We start from the raw sequence: 25668 nt of genomic DNA on the forward strand, positions 1-25668 counted from the left end.
ACAGTGAGGCACTTCTGTCAGAGGATACCAGACTTCCTACGGAAGTGGAGCTTGGAAGGGTCAGAAAGATTGAGTTGAGACAGGCTCAGCTATTGGACCCTACACTAAGAGGCTTGAGGGAGGTAGTTAGGGAGGCACCTGATTCTCAAGGAAACATGGAGTGTGTATACTGGAACAAAGGGTTACTGTATAGAGAGTGGACTCTTGAGGGAGTGCTAGAGGGAGAGGTAATACAGCAGTTGGTAGTGCCTAGAGCCTACCGTCTAGCACTTCTAGCCATATTCCATGACATTCCTTTTGCAGGTCATATGGGCATAAAATGAACCAAGAGATGTATTATGCAGAACTTTTACTGGCCTGGGATTGCAACGGATGCACCAGGGTACTGAAGGACCTGCGAGCAGTGCCAAAAAGTAGGCAAGGCAGAAGACAAGGTCAAGGCTCTTTTGATGCCTTTGCCTGTGATTGAAGAGCTGTTTCAGTGGGTAGCTATGGATATTATGATGCCTCTGAGTACCCCAAGTTCCACAGGGAAGAAGTATATCTTGGTGGTATTAGATTATACTGATAAATATCCTGAGGAGGTGGCTCTGTCCTCAATGGAAGCAGAGAAGGTGGCAAATGCTTTTTTATTGATTTTTAGCAGAATAGACTTCCCAAGAAGAATACTGACAAAGGTCCCAATTTCATGTCACACCTGTTGGCTTATCTGTGGCAGTGCTGTGGGGGTAAGCACCTAAAGACCACCCCCTACCACCAACAGACTAATGGTCTTGTGGAGAGGTTAAACTCTACACTAAAGACCATGCTACAGGCATTTGTAGACCAGTTTAAAAGAGTGTGGAACAAATATTTGCCCAATCTGCTGTTTGCAGGCAGAGAGGTACTTCAAGAATCCACAGATTTTTCAATTTTGAGTTGCTGTATGGGCATAGGGTGAGGGGGGGTCTTTAGATTTGATTCATGATGAGTGGGAGGGTGAGTGTGAATCCCACATGTAGTCTGTTGTGGCATATGTCCTAAATGTCAGGGCAAGGCATAGGAAGCTCATAGGCATGGTCCAGGAGAACTTGCCAGGAGTACTACAGCAGAAAAATATCTGGTATGACAGGAATGTTCGAGCCTGAGAGTATTCTGTGAGACAGCAGGTTATGGTTCTCATTCCTGTCAGACACAATAAGCTGCAGACAGCTAGGGAGGGGTCCTTCAAAGTGGTAAGGAAGATCAGTGAAGTTAACTACATGGTAGAATTGCTAGGCAGGAGGCAAGGGCACATATTGTACTATGCTAACATGATGAAACCTTACCATGATAGGGAGGCCCTTGTGCTAAGTATTTGCAGTAGGAGGCAGGTGGAGTCTGAGGGGGAATCTAAGGCTATATCGAGCCAGCCAGCAAAATGCTAAGTTATTAAGGTGGAGCCTAGGGCTGCAGGCATATGGCATGACAGTGCAGCACTGTAGTGGGGCCAGCAATGTCAATGTCATTTCTCTCAAGAACCGTTTCTCAAGGGTCACTTGACAAACTAGCTTGAGTCTGCAAAGGGGAGAGAGAGATGTGGCGATGTGAGGTATTGCCAGTTATGCCAGGAGAAGTAGGGCAGTATATGTGTAACGTATGACAGCACAGCTAGCTGGAATTTTGTAAAGAATTATATATCATTCTGATATCAAACTGATTTGTACAGATGCTTATGTTGAAAAATGTAGTTGTAAAGCTGCTTGTGTTAAAAATGTACCAGCAGTGTGCCCTGATGGACAGAAAAAGAAAAATACATATATTATTGTAACTGTTTAACACAGGATACTGGAAGAGAAGAGGTTAATCTCAATCCACCTAACTTTGAAAATAGTTTGAAATTAAATTACCTGGCCTAGGCCATAAGGATTGTATCTTACAGTACTCAGTGCAGCCAGAGAGAAAAGGTCTGTTTTAGGAAGCTTTCTGTATTGTCTTTGGGGTGAACTAATTGGTACTCTGGAAGGGTGGAGGTTTGAAATTGTTTTATGACTTCCAGGATCTGCAGCAGATCTTAGCAAGGCTTTCTCTGTGTGTATTATTGATACACATGTGCTAAATCTTGACAGCTTCTAGCCGGGGGGGGGGGGCGTTGCATGGGAATCAGAAGTCAGATGATCAGATGTATGTGATGCCATTCTATAATCTAGTTCAAAAATTATGCTTAATACTAGATGAGACTGAAGTCTCATGGCAGTCTGTTTTTGAAATCTGACAGTGAAGAACTCCTCACCTACATCATCTTGCCTTGCTCTAAGTGACCAGGGGATAGTAATTCTTTAGATCAGTCAGTAAAATATAGTGAGACTAGGTCAGTACTGTTTTTATGTATCTGTGTGAATCTATTCATCTGTGTTATTTTAATATTCCCTGTGAATGAAACTCTGGTGTTTACTGTAAGTAGATATCCAGTATTTTCATGTTCTTTTCTTATTTGTTATTAAATATATTTAAACGTTTCATTGTAGCTGGTCTTTTAGAGAATATTTTAATCTCTGAGAGTGATTATATATATTTGGTGACAGCTCTATCCCCTCCTGAAAGCCTTAATGTTAGTCAAACTACAATTTATATTAATATTAATGTCACTCAGTAAAATTGGGTACCCTTGCAAGAACATTAGAGTAGCAAGCTTAGGAGTGTCTGTTGGTGGTGTAATTACCTTATAGTCTGGGTAGAAGGGTGCATAGCTAGTAAATCTGTGCCAGCCTTTGTGTGTGGGTGTGTGTGTGTGTGTGTGTGTGTGTGTGTGTGTGTGTGTGTGTGTGTGTGTGTGTGTGTGTGCTTGTGTAAATCAAATCTCAGAGTGCATTTGTGTCAGCTGCTGTGAGCAAGGGCACAAACTCTGGTTTCACAGAGAGAGAGAGACAGTGGTGGAGGACTTGGCTTGGACACTCAGCTGAGGACTCAACTCTACAGCTATACCCATGGGGTCTCTTATTGGGGATCTGGAGAGAGAAAGAGAGAGAGAGGACCCAGCCCCTGAACTGAGTTTGTTCCCTGTGTGCTCTTAAGGGAAATTCTGCTTGATGCAGTGAGCTGCATCTGGAAATACTGGGTGTATCCATTTTTGTTCCAAGTGAACATCCTTCTTCAGTGCCAGTGATGAGGATTCAGGCTCCCTGATTACTGGCCCAGACAGGGGACATCACAGTGCTTTTAAATGGCAACCTCTGACATTCAATTTTGTCTCTGTGATAGGGAATGACTAGGCTGATAATCTGGGAGAGGGCTTGTCACTGACAGGCAGCAAGGGTAAAGAACAGTAAAGAAGAAAAAAATCCAGAATCTAGGTCTTTCGAAACAGGATCCTGAGGGTCCTGTCATACTTCACCCAGCAACAGCATCATTATGTATTTCTCCATGTAGTTAGCTATTTGTTGTAACCAGAGATACCTTTTATACTCCCTTGTTTGTATACTGAATAACTCTGACTTCAATTTTCCAAAGGTATTACCTGTGCACTTCAAGTCTATACTTATTCACTACTTTTCAGCCAGTCACAGAATCCACCAGTGTAAGTCACAAACTCTTTCCATGTCTGCAGTTTTCCCCATCATTGCCCCCAGTCCTTGGAACATGGATCTTCCGCATTAGAATAGGTTCAGTGACAATGTAATTTGCTCTTCCATCTGTTGCTTTTTAATAGCCTAGATGCTCACCACCTTACTTCTGATATTCCTGCCCTTTATCTATCATACAGTATCTACGTGGGCATCCCTGACTTGTTGGTTTTAAATGCTTGTACCAATGTGTCTCATCCCGAACTGCAATTACTCTTCTACCTTGCGCACTATATAACAGGCCTTATATGAATTCTTCTCTATGCATTTTGAAGGAATATCATTAACTTTATAGATGATGCTTTGCTTTTTCTGTGAACTGCAAATGTTAACTGTCAGTATTCTGACTAGTAGAGTTTCTAATTTACAGTATATTATAACTAAATTGTCCTACTTTGAATATTGCTTCTGTACTGCTTTAACTGTGCTTGCTCTGTTGTTTTGTAAATGTAATTTATCTCTTCAGCTGTGTTTGTATGGAAATTGATATCCTGAAGCCTAAATAATCAGATGACCATATAATTCCCACTCTGCAAACACTAAGAATTCTGAATACTAACTTGAACCCCTGCAAAAGAGCACATTTCTGAAGTTTCTGAAGTAAAGTGCAATTTTCTGTAGACAGCATGCTGAGAATTTGAGGCCTAAATATTTCCAGTTTTAAAGGTTATGAGCAAATAAATGCTTCTGAATTCTTCATCATTGCAAAGCATCCAGAAAATTATGCAGATTTCCTATTAAGTTTGTTGTTTCTACTTGTTGAACTAAACTGCTAAGTTAGTATGGAAGTAGCATAATTCTTCAGTCTACTCCAGTTCAGAAATAACAGCAGAAACAGTCCTGCTTCATCATAAAGCACAGCTCATCTGTGTGCCTTACAGATTCCTGACTTCCAGCCAAAAATGACGCTGTTGCATGACCAAATAGTATCACAAAAAATATCAGCAGTTCTGGACCTGAGCTGGAAGTTTCCAAAGAATACTATATTTTCTGTGGAATGTGTCTCTTCTGGTATTTGTTTTGATTTTTGACTTGGTGATATACACAACTATAGCCTCATATTGCCGTAGTTACTGAGCTCAGAAATTATATTAGTTTTCATGGAAGTTTTGCATACTTCCTAATATACCACATGATTATGATGAATGCAGGTATATTTTAATTTGTGAAATATTTGGTTATTGTTTAATTTTTTTTCCAAGTACCAGTCATAAGGCCATCACTTTAGGGTTATTTGTCTCTCCTTTTTTAGATGTTTATTTCCTGTTTGGTCATATAATTAAATCAATGGACAGTAGAGCTATTTCACTCATAGAACTGAAAGGGTGAAATATGAAAATATAAGCTGTGACCTAGTCATAGTATTGATCATTACTGGGGCTCATTCTGCTCCCCATATGTGTTACCTCCCCTTCCATGAATTGTGCTGATACTGTTTTTCTTCTTTAATGTACATATGACAGCATGATGTTCATCTTCTTCAGAAGGCCTATTCTGTAAATAAATCTATCATATGACCTTCTACCACTCGAAGAAGGCTTACAAAACAGAACCTGAACTGCAAACTCTGGAAAAGCAATGGAAGTCTTGTTTGGATGTGTTGCTAGGTTTGGCCTCCACAGTATTGAAATCCAGGATGAGTCCCTCACTTATGTTGTGCAATGCTTTAGGAACTGTTAGACATAATGAATAGATGATAACCATTCCCACTTAGATTGTGACAACCTTGTGGCCAAATAAACAAGTGTGAAGATAGAAGCCCTCTGCACAGTTAGACCCTGCCTTCCACCACTTCAGATCAGTACACTGAAACTCCCTGCTACTCCCTATGTTTATCCAGTGATGATAAGTCCTCACCTTCCTGTGCAAAGAAGACCTACTCAGGGTCATGACTGGATCTGATCAGGCAGTACATCATTGTACCTCCATAATGACCCAAAATGGGTAGGATTTCAACAGTGTCTTGCCTTTATCCATCTCTCTACCATTTACATGCTCTCGGTAGTCCCTTCTAGATTGCTGTTTGATTTATGCAGCCATCGTCAACCTCTTAGAGAACTGAAATTATTGTCAGTTTAGGATTACAATGTCAGTATTCATATTTCGGAAGAAACTGTGTCAGACACAAGGTTTTGCGGTGGGTGTGATGCCTGTGAATTGGCCCAGCAATCAAGGAGCCTCAATCCTCATCACTAACACCAGTGAGGGGTGTCCTTATAGGGAAAGATAATAAATACACACACAGTAAAATGAAATTTCCCTTAAGAGCACACAGAGATCGCAGTCAGTTGGGGGCTGGTTTCTCACTTTCCCTCCAGGTCCCCAATAAGACTCCCCACTGACACAGCTGTAGGGTCCAGATCTCAGCCTAGTGGGCAAGCTAAAACTTCCGGCACCCTCTCTGTCCAACCAGTGCTTCATGTCCCTGCTCAAGTAGCTGGCACACACACTTTGAGATAAGAGTTTTATACAACACACATACAATCCTGGGGAAGGCTGGCACAAGTTCTCCACCTGTGCCCCTTTTCTGCCCAGTCTAAAGGGTAGTACCAGCTGCCACCATCATAACAGCATGATGTCTCTCCTTTTTTAGTTGTTTATTTCCTGTTTGGTCATATAATTAAATCAATGGACAGTAGAGCTATTTCACTCATAGAACTGAAAGGGTGAAATATGAAAATATAAGCTGTGACCTAGTCGTAGTATTGATCATTACTGGGGCTCATTCTGCTCCCCATATGTGTTACCTTCCCTTTCATGAATCGTGCTGATACTTATTTTATTTATTATTTATTTTACATTTGTTAACCGGGCTGGTCCAACTGGATGCATATCCTTTTTCAGTAGAGGCCCGAGGAGAAAAGCTCCAATCATAATCTTAAAACACAAAATCTCAAAACAAGTTATATAAAAAAAATCCAGGTTATAACAATGCAAGTTACAAAAAGTATAAATAAGTAGACGTTGTACATTTACAAGGTTAGTAAAAAAAAGTCCATTTACATAGAAGTATAATGAGACAAAGATCAATCATCTGGAAAACATGACAGGGAAATATAATATACTAATAGAGTATATCAAGTTCAAGAGTCACCATCTTATATTTGTGGTAAAAAATGAATTTCCAGATAAGTGATAAGGGAACAAGAATTAGGAGATGAGGACTGGATAGATTTGCTGTGAAGGTATGAAATATTAGCTTAATCAGGTTCAGGACATGGGCATAGCCATAGTGTCTTGAGATATTCTTTAAGGTTCTTTTTGAACTGTTTGTGAGAGGTAGTATTTCTGAGGTAGATTGGGAGGGCGTTCCATGGCTTGCCAATGGAGTTGGCCGAAGAAACGCCACCAGAATTATTGGCTTTAATGGTTAGGATCTGGGTGCTGTTGGAAGATCGGAGACTATTTAGGTTAGTGTATGGTATCAGTATGCTACACAGCGGGGTTCTGTCTGGTTGGTTAATTATTTTCCATGCTTCAGAGAGTTGGTTTAGTTTGAGAAGATTGGGCAGTTCCAACCACCCAAGTTGCCTCAGGTTATGACAATGGTCGGTGCGATATGGTGATCCTCTTATAAATCTAGTAATGTGGTAGGCCTGGGAGCATGTTTAGTTCACGTTTATGGAGGAAAGAAAGGACTGGGGAGGCATAGGAGTGTAGAGACGAGATGTCTGCGGCCAATGGTAAGTTTAGCACTCGGAGTAAGAAAATTTTTTATTCTGTACATGGATCCAAGTTTTTTATTAACGGATTTAACTGTTTGGGTGATGTGTATGTCAAATTTGAGCTTATGGTCAATAGTTACTCCTAGTAATTTGGTATTGGTGACAGGGGTTATGATAGTCCCATTGTTGGATTTGATACAGAAGGCATTACTATCTGTGTTTGGGAGTTCTTTAACTGGGGTAGAGAAGACGTTGGGAAAAAATAATAGTAATTTGGTTTTGGTTGGGTTGAGTAGGAGTTTAAGGTCGGTAAACCATTTTTCAACTAGAGAAAAGCAGAGTTGAGTGGTGGTTTGGAGGATGAAGAGGGAGGCATCAGAGCAGATTAAGGTGGAGTCGTCAGCGTATTGTATGCAGGTGGATTGAGGGATAACTGAGTGAAGGTCATTAATGAAGATGGAAAACAGAAGTGGTCCAAGTATTGAGCCTTGAGGGACACCAATGGTGTTGGGAAGGAGGTCTGATAGTCTATTTTGCCATAGGACAGCATTTGTACATATGACAGCATGATGTTCATCTTCTTCAGAAGACCTATTCTGTAAATAAATCTATCATATGACCTTCTACCACTCGAAGAAGGCTTACAAAACAGAACCTGAACTGCAAACTCTGGAAAAGCAATGGAAGTCTTGTTTGGATGTGCTGCTAGGTTTGGCCTCCACAGTATTGAAATCCAGGATGAGTCCCTCACTTATGTTGTGCAATGCTTTAGGAACTGTTAGACATAATGAATAGATGATAACCATTCCCACTTAGATTGTGACAACCTTGTGGCCAAATAAACAAGTGTAAAGATAGAAGCCCTCTGCACAGTTAGACCCTGCCTTCCACCAATTCAGATCAGTACACTGAAACTCCCTGCTACTCCCTATGTTTATCCAGTGATGATAAGTCCTCACCTTCCTGTGCAAAGAAGACCTACTCAGGGTCATGACTGGATCTGATCAGGCAGTACATCATTGTCCCTCCATAAGAAACCAAAATGGGTAGGATTTCAACAGTGTCTTGCCTTTATCCATCTCTCTACCATTTACATGCTCTTGGTAGTCCCTTTTAGATTGCTGTTTGATTTATGCAGCCATCGTCAACCTCTTAGAGAACTGAAATTATTGTCAGTTTAGGATTACAATGTCAGTATTCATATTTCGGAAGAAACTGTGTCAGACACAAGGTTTTGCGGTGGGTGTGATACCTGTGAATTGGCCCAGCAATCAAGGAGCCTCAATCCTTATCACTAACACCAGTGAGGGGTGTCCTTATAGAGAAAGATAATAAATACACACACAGTAAAGTGAAATTTCCCTTAAGAGCACACAGAGATCGCAGTCAGTTGGGGGCTAGTTTCTCACTTTCCCTCCAGGTCCCCAATAAGACTCCCCACTGACACAGCTGTAGGGTCCAGATCTCAGCCTAGTGGGCAAGCTAAAACTTCCAGCACCCTCTCTGTCCAACCAGTGCTTCATGTCCCTGCTCAAGTAGCTGGCACACACACTTTGAGATAAGAGTTTTATACAACCACACATACAATCCTGGGGAAGGCTGGCACAAGTTCTCCACCTGTGCCCCTTTTCTGCCCAGTCTAAAGGGTAGTACCAGCTGCCACCACCCACTAATACCAGCTACTCAAAGGCCCTTCTGAAAGGGTGTCCAATTATTACTGTGCACTATTATTATCCAAATGGTAAGTGTGACTGAACAGCCAAAGCTTATTAGAGTGACTTGGTACAGTATCGCTATATACATGCAATGTACTCTAGAGCTTAAATTAACTCTACATAAAACAGCCACAATTGAAAGGTTTAAAAATATTTAATAATAAATAATAAAAACACAAGACAATACTTCTTACTACACAGTGTTAGTCAAGAGTTCAGAGATCACAGAGAAATTCTTAAAATAATACTATAGAAAAGTTCTGACATCACAGAAAAACACTTAATCTAATCTTCCTAATACCTAGTTATGTCTAAGAGAAAACACAGTTCTAAATAACTTACATATAGAAACAGGCAGTGCTGGTGATGTTGGATGTTTTCACGACAAAATGCTCTGAGCTCTCTGATTTTCTCTCTTTAAATTGATAACACAGAGCTGCTGCACATGACATCATTCTTCACACTTCTCTGGTGTTCCAAGGCTAACAGAAACTACATTTACATTCCTTACAGCTGGTCAGAAACCAGAGCAATAAAGGACATTTATGCATGCAAATTCTAGCCATTAACTCTGGTCTTAAAACAATAGGCAGGATGCCTCCCTCCAGACATATTGGCTCCAAATGTTGACATCAAAGAATTGACTTATCAACTTTGTTACAGCAGAGTGCACTGTTGTTACATTTTTGCAGTTCAATATCCAATGCAGTCTTTTCACATTTAAGAGAACAAGCCTGTGGCTTACATTAATATTTACAAATGACAGAATTATCTGCAAAATTCTATCTGGCTAGGCTGGCAGCCTTCACCTATCTTCACACATCTCCCCTTCCCAGAGAACTCAAGCTAGTTTTTCAAGTGACCCTTGAGAAACATTGCTTGAGAGGGTTAGGTCTATCTGAATATACCTTATCCCATTCCCTGTGTTGAGAGCCCATCTGCATTGGCATTGTTAATCCCACTGCAGTGCTGCACTGACGTATCATATGCTTGCAACCCTAGGCTCCATCTTAACAACTTGGCATTTTGCTGGCTAGTTTTGTGTAACCATGTTAGAGGGTTGTGATCTGTCACTACAGTGAATTTTCTTCCATACAGATAAGGCTGAAGTTTCTTCAGTGCACAAACTATGGCTAGACATTCATTTTCTACAGCTGCATAGCATTTCTACCTAGGTTGGAGCCAATGACTGAGATAAACCACTGGGTGCTCTTCTCCCTCTGAAGAAATTTGGCTAAGTACAGCCCCCACCCCATGGTTTGAAGCATCAACCTGCACAACAAATTATTTGCTGTAATCTGGACTGGCTATCACAGGGGGTCTTCCCAAGGGTTCTTTAAGCTTCTGGAATGCCTGCTCACATGCTGTGGTCCACACTACTTTATCTGGCCTGTTCTTCCTTGTCAGATCTGTGAGGAGAGCAGCTATGGTACTATAAATGGGGACAAACTTTCTGTAGTACCCTACTGTCCCTAAGAATGCCCTCACCTGCATTTTGGTAACAGGTGCAGGTCATGCCTGAATGGCTTCTACTTTGGCAGGTTCTGGCCTGATCTTACCACTCCCCACTCTATGTCCCAGGTTGGAGCCCTCTGCCATACCCACCTGACATTTGGTCGGCTTAATGGTCAACCGTGCCCTCTGTAGTCTGCCCAGCACTTCCCTGACATGTTGAAGGTGCACTTGCCAGGAATGGCTGTAAATGGCAATATCATCTAGGTAAGCAAAGGCAAACCCTCCTGTTCCTGCTAGAATATGATCTACCAGCCTCTGGAAAATTGATGGGGCATTTTCCATCCCAAAGGGCATCTTTGTGAACTCATACAAGCCAAAAGGAGTCACAAAGGCTGACCTCTCTCTAGCACTGGGAGTCAAGGGCACCTGCCAGTAACCCTTGGTAAGATCAATGGTTGTAAGATACTTAGCCCCACCCAGCTGCTCTAGGGCCTCATATGTCCTAGACATAGAGTAAGCATCTGACTCTATGTGACTATTTAATTTCCTGTAGTCTACACAGAACCTGGTGCTGCCATCCATCTTTGGCATCAGCACCACTGGGGAGGCCCAGGGACTGTTGGACTCTTGAATCACCCCTAGTTTCAATATCTCCTGTATCTCCTCCCTCATAGTCTGTTTGACTCTCTCAGGCACCCTATAAGGGGCCTGCCTAATAGGCCTTTGTGGTCTTGTCACCACCTGGTGCTGCACCAGGTGGGTGCACCCTGGTTTTCCAGTAAACATGCCCCCAAATTCCTGTAACACTGCTCGGATTTCTCAAACTTGTGTAGGAGATAGGTGCTGGGACATTGCTACCCCTTCCACTGAGGTGTCAGTCCGAGCCTCACTGAGGAGCTCAGTCACCAGATCTCCCTCAGACTCCTCCTGCAATCCACTGCAAATGCTCAGCACAAGGGCCTCCATATCATGGTAAGGTTTCATCATGTTATCCTGGTACAATTTGTGCCCCTGCCTTCTGCCTAGCAGTTCCACCATGTAGTTAACATCACTTACCTTTATTACCACCTTGTAGGGTCCCTCCCAAGCTGCTTGCAGCTTGTTGTGTTTGACAGGAATGAAAACGATTACCTGCTTCCCCACAGCATACTCTCTAGCTCGAGCATTCCTGTCATACCACACCTTTTTCTGTTGTTGGACTTCTGCCAGGTTCTCCTGCGCCAAGCCCATGACTTCCCTGAGCCTAGTCCTGAGGTTAAGGACATATGCCACAATAGACTCCTTGTGAGGTTCGCACTCACCTTCCCACTCATCTCGAATTAAATCTAGAAGTCCCTTCACCCTATGCCCATACAACAACTCAAAGGACAAAAAAACTGTGGATTCCTGGGTAACTTCTCTGTAAGCAAACAACAGATGGGGCAAATATTTTCCCACTCCCTCTTGAGCTGGTCTGCAAATGTCCGTAGCATGGAGATGATTGTAGAGTTTAACCTTATAACAAGACCATTAGTCTGGGGATGGTAGGGGTGATCTTCAGGTGCTTCACTCCACAGGACTTCAACAGACAAGCAAGCAGGTGTGACATGAAATTGGCACCTCTGTCAGTCAGTATTTCTTTTGGGAAACCTACCCTGCTGAAAATTTCTAACAAAGCATTTGCCACCTTTTCTGCCTCAGTGGAAGATAGAGCCACTGCCCCAGGGTATCGTGTAGCATAATCCACTACCACTAGGATATACTTTTTCCCTGTGGAGCTTGGGGTACTCAGAGGCCCCAAAATATCCATAGCTACCATCTGAAATGGCTCCTCAATCATAGGCAAAGGCATCAAAGGAGCTCTCACCTTTTCTCCTGCCTTGCCTAACTTTTAGCACTGCTCACAGGTCATGCAGTACCTTGTTACATCTCTGGAAATTTCAGGCCAATAGAAGTTCTGCATAATACGTATCTTTGTACGTTTTATGCCCATATGACCTGCAAAGGGAATATCATGGCCTATGGCTAGAAGTGCCAGATGGTAGGCTCTAGGCACTACCAACTGCTGTACCCTCTCAACTTCTAGCCCTCCCTCAGGGGTCTACTCTCTATACAGTAACCCTTTGTCCCAGTATACAGAATCCCCCTTCCCTTGAGAATCAGGTGCCTCACTAGCTACCTGCCTCAGGCCTTTCAATGTAGGGTCTGAGAGCTGAGCCTGTCTCAACTCTCTCTTTGTAACCCTTCCCAGCTCTCCTTCCACAGGAAGTCTGGCATCCTCTGACAGTGGTGCCTCACTGTCAGCCTGGGTACTACTACTCACCTCTACTTTTAAAGTCACTCTGTCCAAGGGAACATCAGTACCCACAAGCAGCTGTGGCTCACATTCAGTGTCACTGCTACAGAGTAGCTCCCTCCCTGAAGTAACCACCTCACCAGTCCTGGCTGCAAGAATGCAGTCTGTCTGGGTCTCCCCCAGGCTACCAGACCCACATGCTTGTCTCCTAGCCTGACTGCGTGTAACTGCATAAACACATAGTACTGCCTCATCTGAATCTTTCCCTATCAGGACGTCTGCAAGATGGTAGTTTGGTACCCCTGTTGTCTCAAGACAACATACTATTGGCATTTTGTCTTTCCCACTTATTGGCTCTCTCACCTTTTGTTCCTCACCTTGCCTCCATGGACATCTGTATGCCACATGGCCTCACTGGTTGCATTCAAAACATTTAACCCTAAGTCCTGGATGTATACCTGGACTAGTGGCTTCCCCTGCTACTGGCAGATTCTGTTGGGGCAGTCTGTGCTGCCCACCATGGGTTCCTTTAGACCCATGAGCAGTACTGGGGGTCCCTTTCCTGTGCAGGGATGCCCTGCTTGCTAGGTATAGGTCCACCTTCTTCCTCAACTCATCTGAAGTAGCACATTGTCTATCAGCTAACCAGATCCTCATGTCAACAGGCAAAATGCTAAGGACTTGTTCCCTCACCAAAAGGTCTGCCAGCCCTTCAAAAGTGGTGACCTGACATCCATTCACCCACCTATGAAAATAAGTGCTTAGTTGCAACATATTCACACACACTTTCATCTGCCTTGCATCTATGCTCATGAAACTTTTTCCTGTAAGTTTCAGGTGTTAACTTAAAACATTCTAACAAGCAATGCTTAACAACAGTGTAATTAAAACAGACAATGTTGGGCATTTTAACAACACAGTTACAGCTTTACCATGGAGTAAGGGGGTCAGAAACCGTACCCAGAGCCTTTGGTCAACATCATACTATTTACATACCCTCTCAAACATATGAATTAAACTATCAAAATTACCCCCCTCTTTAAACTGCGGAAGAAATTTACTGACCTTTTCTGCTTCTGGGGTCCAGTTACTCCCTTCCCTATTACCTCCATGACTCTGGCAAAGAGTCAGCATCTCCCTCTAATGCTGCCTCTGCCTCTCCTTTTCCTCAGCTTCCAGGCATAGCAGTTTCTCATACTCCTCAGCCTGCAGACATCTCAGTCTCCCAGCTGCTTTTATTTCCAAATGCCTGGCCTCCAACTCAAGTCTCTTTAGCTCCAGATGGATTTTTAAGTCCTCTGCAGAAAGGTTGAGCTGTCCATTCTGTGAGGGTGGTACATCTCCACTGCTAGTCTGATTGTCCTCCTGGAACGCTGTTTTCTGATGCAGCTAAGACCAAAGCTGCAATCATGTCTGCTTTAGTCATGTTTCCATGCACCAGTCCCCTAGCCTGGCACATCTTAGCCAGCTGGCTCGTTGTCAGCTTTCCGTACTCCTCTGCTGACATGCTGCCTGCTCTCCCTGACTAAGCTAACAAAAGAAATAAAACAATTGTGAGCTGAACTCTGAGTATTCACTGCATGGCTGATTTAGAGTACAAAACACCTTCAATGATCACTGTACACAAGCTACAGGAATTCACTTTACCTACACCACTACAAGCCAATTAGTATTTGCCAACCAGTTAATATGTAGTGTGGATATCCCACCACTGCCAAACAATTAATAGGTGATGCCCGTGCATTGCCCCAGCAATCAGGGAGCCTCAGTCCTCACCACTAACACCAGTGAGGGGTGTCCATATAGGGAAAGGATAATAAATACACACACAGTAAAGTACAGTTTCCCTTAAGAGCACACAAAGATCACAGTCAGTCTGGGGCCAGTTTCTCCCTTTGTCTCCATGTCCCCAATAAGACTCCCCACTGGCACAGCTATAGGGTCCAGATCTGAGCCTAGTGGGCAAGCTAAAACCTCCAGCACCCTCTCTGTCCAACCACTGCTTCATGTTCCAGCCCAAGTAGCTGACAGACACAGAAACACACACACACACACACACACACACACACACACACACACACACACACACACACACACACACACACACACACACACACACACTTTGAGATAAGAGTTTTATACAACCACACAGACACCCCTGGGGAAGGCTAGCACAGGTTCTCCAGCTGTGCCCCTTTTCTGTCCAGTCTAAAAGGAAGTAGCAGCTGCCATCACCCACTAATATCAGCTACTCAAGGGCCCTTCTGAAAGGGTGTCCAGTTATTACTGTGCAATATTATTATCCAAATGGTAAGTGTGACTGAACAGTCAAGGCTCATTAGAGTGACTTAGTACAGTATCACTACATACATGCAATGTACTCTAGAGCTTAAATTAACTCAATAAAACAGCCACAGTTGAAAGGTTTAAAATATTAAATCATAAATAATAAAAACACAAGACAATACTTCTTACTACACAGTGCTAATCAAGAGTTCAGAGATCACAGACAAATACTTAAAATAATTCCGTAGAAAAGTTCTGACATCACAGAAAAACAGTCTAATCTTCCTAATTCCTAGCTATTTCTAAGAGAAAACACAGTTCTAAATAACTTACATATAGAAGCAGGCAGTGCTGGTGATGTTGGATGTTCTCAAGACAAAATGCTCTGAGCTCTCTGAGTCTCTCTCTTTAAATTGATAACACAGAGCTGCTACATATGATATTCTTCACACTTCTCTGGTGTTCCCAGGCTAACAGAAACTACATTTACATTCTTTCCACCTGGTGAGAAACAGAGGAAATAAAGGACATTTATACATGCAAATTCTAGCCATTAACTCTGGTCTTAAAACAATAGGCAGGATGCCTCCCTCTAGACATATCGGCTCCAAGTTTTGACATCAAAGAATTGACTTATCAGCTTTGTTACAGCAGAGTGCACTGTTGTTACATTTTTGCAGTTCAATATCCAATGCAGTCTTTTCACATTTAAGAGAATAAACCTGTGGCTTACATTAATATTTACAAATGACAGAATTATCTACAAAATTCTGTCTGGCTAGACTGGCAGCCTTCACCTATCTTTACAGTGGGATTCTCAGCTTTTCTGGATTTAGAAACTTCCCAAACTACCTTGATTGAATCAAGTTTCATAATCCATTTTTTAGTCATCAGCTGATGTACATGCTTTTGGATAATCTAGCCATCTGTCCCTCTAGCAGTTGTATTCTGCAGCTAACCCACTATTAAGTCTCATGTCTGTAGTTTACTGATGCTTTGCTATGGCTTATCTCTCTTCATCTCTCCTGTAAACAATGCATCTTACATTAACCTTGCTGCAACTGCTATCTATTCCTGTAATTTTTTAAATATTTACAACCATTTATTTCATATCTTATTCAATTGTTGCTTTGACTTCTGCTGATATTATTGGCAATGTATGTTATGAATTGTCTCTTTAATCACTGAAGTGTTTCGTCAGTTGTTACACAAACCACTTGCTCTCACTTGAATCCATGCATTGATCATACCCCCCGATGCATTACTGGTTGTTCTTTTGGACTATTATGGGTGTTTTACACTAGTTCTCCCATATAAAAGGCCATTGACTGCATAGGACCAGCTGGATAGCAAATTTAAGAAACTAACTGATTGGTTTACCGATTTATTGGATGCAGGCTCAAAAGATCTGCAGTTTTGTGCAAATTTCCAAAAACTGTTTTTAAGGTTACATCAGATGAAATACAGGTGTGATTTCATCATTTTGTCTGGAATGGTGATTTCATAACAAAGTTATGAGCAAACATTTGCCATATTAAGTACAGATGGTCCATAATTTTGATAGTTATAATCTTTTAACCTAACCATTGATCTCCTATAGTATCCCCCGTTTTTCCCTTTCCAGTAAAATTTGCACGGCTAACTCCTACGGCAACTTTTTATATTCAAGTATTTTTTACTCTTTTCCTGTTCAGCATATAGACCAAAATCTCTTCTCCTTTTCATCCCAAGTATATAGTACAGAAAGTATGTCTTACTTGTTGTATATAGTAACATATATAATTAGTATTTTAGGTTTATAATATAAATCTGTCTATCAAGCTTGTCATAATTCAGTTTATATGGTTTCAATCATGACTGTCTCATATGTTCTGTAAATAATTGTTTTTCTGTATGCATATAGTATTAGAACCCATATATCGTTGTGTGATTATATACTCTTTGAAAGTGTTGTTTATCGCTGGAGCTTTTCTCCCTGGACTTCCTTTAAGAAAAGGCAGTTAACCAGTCATACTGTCTCAGTAAACCACAGTGAAATAAATAAATAAATAATCTGGGGTAAGCATTTCAGAAAACATATCCATGGCCTACATATCATCACTATCGCAAAACTGTTCTTCTTGAGTCTTAGGAGCCACTGTGCAGTTAGTATATTACACCATCATTAAGGGTGGCATTTGTAAGTGACACTGGCACAGTTTAGCAGGTAGCACATCACAGATGGCACATTGCATGATTGGGCCCAAAACAGTCACAAATGTCTAGATCACTGTCAGTTACTGAAACACCCAGGAAATGCTACAAAGTCAGGAATTCACCCTCTAGCATGTCACAGTACCATACCTCTTAAAATCTTGGTGCAAAAAATCTGGACAAAGCCTGACAAAATGAGGGGACAAAGGCCCAAAAATAGGGACATATTTTAAATATTACTCTTATAAACTTAGACAGTCGCTAGAGTAATATGGTTTGTTTAAACATACACTTTCTGAAGGATTTGAAGTCTGAAACTTAAATATATATAATTATTTAATGACTTCAGTCCTCAGATCATCCCAGTGATTTGCCAGAAAACCACAAATTTTATGGAGAACAGAACAAAAATATGAGCCGAAAATCTGGACAGTTGAGAAGTATGCACGGTATTTAGCTCACTTTGCAGTTTATTACTGAGGAGTAAAGGCACACATGTTCACAGTCCTAGGGAATACAATTTAACTTTACATCGTAAGTGTAGATAGAGTGAGGGTGTCAGCTGGTGAATCAGCAGTGGGAGGTCTAGGTGGAAGTGCTTGGTTAATGATGTGTTTTGCATTACCTCAAGGTTTACAAAAACAGACAATACGTCATTGTTCTTTATTTTAGATAGGATATCAGTAGACTAGGTATCCCCAATATATCTTTGACAAGAAACTAGTACAAGGTGATTGGACATACTCAGTGCCATATAATGTGCATCCTGGGGAAAAGGTAAGCGTGGGATACATGTAGTAATAGATATGATGCTTGTGGAAGGCTGCTCATGCCTTACTCAGAGTGAAACAGCTGTCTTCATTTTTTGTGTGAGTAAACTTGCAGACTGGGTACCTGTCAGTGTCCTGATGACTAGGAGGCAGTAGCAGGGAAATGGATATACAAATGGGCAGTCCCAGTGTTGTGTGACAGACGTTTGGAAGCAGAATGTGGATGGAGTGTGCATAGCGGATTGAGCAACAACTTTTTTCTGATTGCTTTTTTAAAAAGATTGTGTATCTAGGGAAGGACAATAATCACTTTAAAGGTTTTGGACCCTGAAGCAGTGGGCTTTACCACTGTCCATATGAAAGAGCTATCACTGTCGCATTGAGCACCCTGAGACTTATGTACAACTGCCTTTGGGATCTGTGCATAAAAGTACTCATTAAATGAAAGAGGAAGATCTTTATGAGATATACATACACCTGACTCAACTAGAAGAGAAAGAGACAGAGATGGAGCAAAAACTGTGGGGTGTAAAATTTCCTTCTCATGTTTGGGCTGTCAGCACACCTCTTAGTGTTTTGAGGCTGGCTTCCGTGTCTCTATTCATATCACTGAGTTATTACAGGACCTGTGAGTAGTATATGCATCATGTTGGACTGCCCAACAACATAAATTGAGCAGAAGACTGCAAGTCCTATTGGCTGTTACATATTCTGCACTATAGCTCCATGATAAAAATGACTAGCATATTACATCTGTAATAGAATATTGCTATACAGAGTTAAAACTTGGTCATTTTTATATACCAAAATGCAATTATGTAGGCCTGAAAAGCACTTCTAGCACAGATAAACACAGACTCAAAATGACAGAAATCTAAAATAATTGTCATTAAACTTAAAATACTTAAACACCATTACAGTAAGCATCCCTTTGAGATTAAGATAAGTGTACCATGCAATATAGTCTGTATATTGGATAATTTAGCTTTGTATGAATACTGCCAGTATGTTGCTGTGGAGAGGATTTTAAAATGCATATATAATTCAATCAGGAATGACATAGTGTGATACTCTGATTACAAAAAAAAAAAAAATGGCAAAAGGAATGTGAAGTTAAATAATGTTATCCCATCTGTTAAACCACATTCAGTTTTACTTCAGACTTGTTCTACAGATATAAGGCATCAATAAGACATCCACATAATTTAATGGATCTGTGTCAGAGTATGGATATTATTTGCTCCTTTGTAAATATAATTATTCTTTTTTCTTTTATTTGGCCTGAAACTAAGACAGCTTGGGTGAATCACCTTTCGCCAAATTGTTACAAACAGGAAACATTTTATATAGCAAACACCATCACTATGTTAATGAATTCAGTTGTGACACATTGCAGTTTGTGCATACTAATTCATGCAAGTATTCTCAGAACATAAAAAGCCTTGCAAAAGGTGCATGTTGACACTGTAAAGGACTGCTAATGCCCAGGCTTATAACTATACCCGGCGATTACACAAGAAGCGGTAAGATGTGCACATTCTGTGCTGCTCAGTCTCATGTAAAATACTATAGCATTTTGTTTGTGTTAAATGACAAAACTGCTGCAATAACTTTCTTGATAAAGGCTTGGTAAGGAAGTCAAAACTACTCTTAAAATCGTTAAAAGTATTTGTGAATATTAGTGTGTAGTCTGTAGTAAGAATTAAATTAAATGTACAAATAAAAAATAGCTCAACATGTTATGCATTTAAGTAATAAGAATGACTCCTGTATTTCATTTGGTGAAGAACATACAAATGCCGAGGGAAGACTCTGACAGATTGAAACTTTAGCCAGCTGGAATCTCCAGACACAGTATCAACATAACATTCAATAATCAGAATGCAGAATGTGGTGTTACTGTGCAAACTGCATATCTGCATTAGATAAATGCAGGACATTGTTTAAATTAAGAAATTTACTACAAAGAATTATAATTTCATTGTCTGCCAGTCATAATCTATTTACAGTCATTCAAAGACATATTGATGTGAAGCATCTATCAAGTTTTGCTTATGATACAGACCAAGAATGAATGTTAATAACGTGGTTGATCAGGAATCCAAGCACAATATTCAGTCTTATATCATGTTAGATTTGCTGCAAGGCTGACACTTTTAGGTTCATAGGTGTTTACCATGCTGACCGCAAGGGCCTTTTTAAGCCTAGCTATACATCCCAAATCTCTGGCAAGTTTTGGTACCCTAAATAAGTGTAAGCAGGGGCTTGGGAAATGAAACATTTACAATCAGGGGCCTGGGAGATGAACTATTTACAGGCTGCCTGTGTCCATTAGAGACATAGGTGTCAAACCAGTGATGCATTTCCTGTTCCCTATCCAGTTGTCCAAGTTGCACTTGAATTGGATTAGGGAGGAACTCTGCTTCACATGGATGGGGAGCTTGTTCCAGAGAAAGGGAAGTCTCTGGAATACATGCCTGTCTTTCCAACAGGTCCTATATATATATATATATATATATATATATATATATATATATATATATATATGGGTTACCTTTAGTACGTCGACAGCCCAATACATTGAATTCCACTTCTCTGACACAGCAGAACATCGACAAATGAAGAGCCGAAGTTTCCCACACAGTAAGTTACCGTTTGGCCATCCAGAACTGAAAAAAACGCCCCCTTCACTGCCAACTTAATATTCCATCTGCGAGAATGCACTACCGTGGGGGTATGGGGCAAAGTTCAGGAAGTGCACAAATTGCATTTGCTTGTGCATTTACTGTCACAATTACTTAATTTTTTCAGCATGTTGTCATAAGTTCAGTGTTTAATTTTTGCTAATGCACAAGTCACAACACTAGAATGAGTGAAATATAGCTCCAGCACTGTGTTGTGTTATCCATGCTCATAAGTGAAATACTGAGACACAGATAGTGTTTGTAATAATTGTTTTATTTTCTGGAGTGAAAATAACTTTTACTTTCATTTTGGTTACAAAATGCATGTGTATGCTGGATTTATAAGCCAGACCATCATGCTGCTGGGATAAGTGCTACTGCATGAATCCTCAGGAAAGCTGAGTCTTTACCATGGAGTATGCTGAATAGACGAGCAGTGTTGGAGACCAAAAAAAAATAAAAACCTTCACAGCTGTCTAGAAAATAATTTCATCTGATTTCTTGTTCACTGAACCTCCTGTCTCTGACAGCCTGGTATACCAGGAGAACAAATAAGCCCATGACTCATTGGAGGGTGTGCATCATTGATAGGCAAGGAGGGAAACAGTACATAGAAAAAAGGTACCATACATGTAACTAATACTTAAATACTTATGGTGCATGGTGTTTTGTTCTCCCAGGGGAAATGTGTGCACTTCTAATGTTTTTTGCTGTGCTTCTTTGTGTTTATCCTTATTTCTGGAAATGGCTCACACTAGGTTTCAGTAACCTTTGAAATCTTTATGAGATATTCTTGGTATCACTGTTGTTTGCTATATTTCTTTTCTGTTTTGAAGCAACTAAATAGAAACTATGTTTAATAAAGGCCTGAGCAACACAGTCTGAACAGTTATTCATCAAAATAAGTGTTTCCAAGTGGATCACTTGCAAGAGTGATGAATGTACCTAAAGTTCAGAAAGAAGCAGACACACATTGTTAAAATACCATGTTTCTTAGTTTCCTAAAGAAATATTTCTACTTTTTTTTTACCGATTTGTCTAAAGACAACCCTAAGCAAATGATTGTTCCATATGAAAAACTAGGCCTTGATTTGCAAAAGCAAACCAAATGTGGAAAACATGGTTTACTAAATTCACCAGCATTATTCAGTATATGAATCTTTGTCCTTGCTTATCACCATACTTAACTTCTGCTCTTGGGAAGCACAAAAAATCTAATGGTGTTTTTTTTAGTGCCAACACAGCTTCTCAGACAAACTATGATTAGCACATTGCAGAAATGAGTATCTAAATATCATTAAGACATTTAATGAAACAAAAAAATAAATAAATAATGCCAGAAGTTGAGATTTCCATTGTATATAGCATGTTCACATCATTTCCTGAATCAGAAGAAATTATAGTAGACAAAAAAGTTAAGTTATTCATTATATTTTGTGAAATGTGGTTAGGAAAGCTTGACAGATGCATTAGAATATAACGTGACTGCTGAGATTCAAAAATGAATAGACATATTGTATGAACAGCTGTTGGAAGTCCCTTTTTATCCTAATAATTTAGTAGCGTGTGTGCAATGGTCGCATTGAAACATTGGACAAGCAGTCTTAGAACCGAAACATGTCAAGCCATATACACTTTTAAAGAGATGCACATAAAAGTTTTTTGTCGCCTTTTACAAGCTCTTAACCACTGTTTTCTGCATCTTGTATTAGACCAGAAATACATTGAGATGTTGCTGTTTTGATTTTAAGAATGTTACACTTTACATAAATAATAAGGTATGAAAATTCTGGATTGTAATATCAACCAGCTGTACATACAACAAACTGAACTGCCAGAATTAGGATTGACAGAGGATATTTGTTTTTACCCAAAGAAACAAGAAGGTAGCTTTGGACCTTTCAGTAAAGCAGATGTCCACACTGATTGGAGGGATTTTACAATGGAACAAATATTAGCAATTGGAATGCAGACGGTCTGCATTAATTTTAAGTCTAGTACAAGGATTAAAGGTAGGATAAAACAAAAGTATGTGCATCCATATCTGAACTAACTGCTAGAAACCCCAGCTGTAAACAACTACTGCTCGACTGCTGATACTTCAATTTAGAATTTCAGAGACACAGTCATTACAACACACTTGTTGTAAACAATGGAAGCTTCAACTTTTGGCATGGCTTTTTTCAGTAAATGGGTAATACGACAAAAGAATCACAGTCACAATAATAAAATCAGGTGGTGACCTCCATCAATAGGTGACACACAGTGGGGGATAAAAAGGAATGTTTAGTAACTGTGCCAGGAATCATTCCTGTTTCAAACCTCACAGTATAACTTCTGATGCAGACTTTTTTCAGGGATGAAGAAAACAATGCAACGTGATGCAATACATCATTAACATATTTCTTCTCAATTGCACAAAGAAGGCCTGAGAAAATCCCAGCTACTTAGAGGAATAACATCAAAATAATGTTGGGAAGCCTGTTCCTGGGAAGGACTAATCTCTGAGACACATACATATCCTTCCAATATATGTTATTTATGTTTCAGATGCGGTCCCTGGGTCAGGTATTTCTGTTGTTATTTGTTTTGAAGATGTGCAGTAGGTCCATCAGACCTGGCATAAATCACATCACAGCAGTCTGTAGGTGACCTACTGTAAGGCTAGGGTTTAGGACCACCTTAAAGCCATATCCCTATACTCGGTCTGTACACAGAGTGGCCAGCCTATGCATAGTAAACACAACCTGATGTTAGTTTTGTTTACATCATTTTTACTGTAGTATATCTGCTTTACACTTGTATACTATTTTCTGAAGGTATGTGCAGGTTGCTGCCTCTTTGCTAGTGCCACTGCATATTGTGCCTGTCTCCATCTGGCGTGATCATTCTTTGCTGCTGGCTCCTCCTCTGACTCCTCATTTGTCTCAGCCTCTGCTGCTGGTTTTGCTGGGAACTTGCTGCCTCTTTAGTTCCCACCCTGCTAGAACTGCTTTCTAAGTATAGTATCATGTAAAATTGTACACATTGACATTACATTTGCACATGAACATGGTCATTCTGCAGAGTGCCACCAGATGAAGCCAGAGAGTGAAAGCATGCCTTCAGCATCCCAAACACACATTCAATAATGTTTTTTGCTTGTGATAGTGCATGGTTGTACCCATTGTCTGTTTGATTATGTACATTTCTTGTGGGTGTCATAAGCAAGGGTTCCAGGGCATCACCTACAAGACGTCCCTGTGGGAAGTCACCCCTTGCAAACCATTAGTACGAGTCACAGGTGTGTCATAAGTGGAAGGCTTGAAAACTGCTTGGGAAGCCTGCCAATACATTCTAGATGATATCTTGTGCTTTACAGACCACTTCACAGTTGCTGGAGGGATTCCCTTTGCTGTTGACTTATCTCCTTCTCAGTGCACCTAGTGTGACCTTTATTTCAGTGTAGGTACAGTATATGCCCCCCAGTACCTCAGGGAAATGTGCTACATCAAAGAAATCTGACATGGTTTTGTCTCTTTCCTCTGGGGACATGGAAACACACGTGCTCCCTTACATGCTAAAGCATTGAGAAATTGATGGTGTATTCTTGAGGCCGATATCTGAGATACCCCCGCTGTGTCCAAGTAGGTCATTGAAAGGTCCTCAAAGCTAATATATGTAAAGCCACAAATACCGTAATATCAACTGGAATAGATCCTCCACAATTCCTATAGGGACTGCAGACAAGGCCAACACATATCCACAGTGTCTTGAATGATGTCCATATCAACATAGTAATAGTCCACAATGCTCGTGTTGGAAACAATGAAATGTTATGCATGGTTGGATGATCCTGTGCCACTGGGGATGAAGTCATGTGCTGTCAGACGTGGCAGCAGCAATAAGAGCCTCTTGTAGATACACATTTACTAAGGCTGTAGCAACCCACAATATTGTATAGCAATTCAATCAATGACATACGAGCATTTATATGGGTTCAAATGTACAGTGGGCGCAGCTCCATTGTGAGGCACCTACATATTTCTGAATCACTCCACCATCTTTCTTTGTCTCACTGGAAAAAAGGGACATGTTCATTTTAATAACATTGCTCATTACCATGTCATTATATGGCCATTAGTATATACAGTACCAGACAGTGCTAATCAGCATGGCCACGTCATGCATCTTGTTTTTCTGATTCATGCACACTCTGTACATGGCTGCTTTTTCTGCAAATTTGCTTATCACTGTGTTGCAAAGTTTTCTGAATCCAGCACTATGGTTTCATGGCAAGGAGCAAGGAGTTATATGCCTTCAGAAAATAAACTTGAAATTAAAGGTTATGTGAAGCAAATAGTTACTGCTTTATATGGAGTGCCTAAGGCAAAGAGCTCCAAGTTCCGTAATTCAGAATTCAAGGTCCTACTCAATAAAAAAACTGTCCTAAACCTAACCTGCTGCAGCTACTTCTTGTGAGGAGGGGACAGGAACACATTACTGCTAACAAGAGTAATTTTGGAATGTGTTGTCTCACTCCCCTCCACTCAACCAAACATTTCCATCTGATCACTCCTAATTTTACATATTCATTGCATAACCCACACCTGCCAACTGAAAAATACTGAGCTACAAAATACAAAATACAAAAGTGTGACTTACTGTAACCCTCACAGTCCTTGCTGGTTATGCAGTGACAACCTATAACCCCAATTTACACCACCCCTTGGGTGAACCTCTCTTTGTTAATTAGAGCAGACAGCTATAAATGATTACAAAAACAAAATCTGCTGTTCTCCTTTATGAGTATTCGGTTTCATATAATCATTTATTAACAAGAACAAATGGCATCAGCTGGTGTGCGACAAAAGTAGTGCTTTCTTTTATTGCCTGTTTCTCAGGCTAAAGAAGAGAGAGACAAGTTGTAGCAATGAAGCTAGTTTCTGAACGCAAGGAAAGAAACCTGAGAAAGCATAGTACTAAGAGAGTAATGAACAAAGATTTATAAATAAAATAAATCAGTGGAAATAAAAGTATTTGTGAAAAGTGATCAGATAAATTA

Source organism: Protopterus annectens, chromosome 10.part0, assembly GCF_019279795.1.
Source record: "Protopterus annectens isolate FY-2018-M chromosome 10.part0, PAN1.0, whole genome shotgun sequence".
NCBI lineage: Eukaryota > Metazoa > Chordata > Ceratodontiformes > Protopteridae > Protopterus > Protopterus annectens.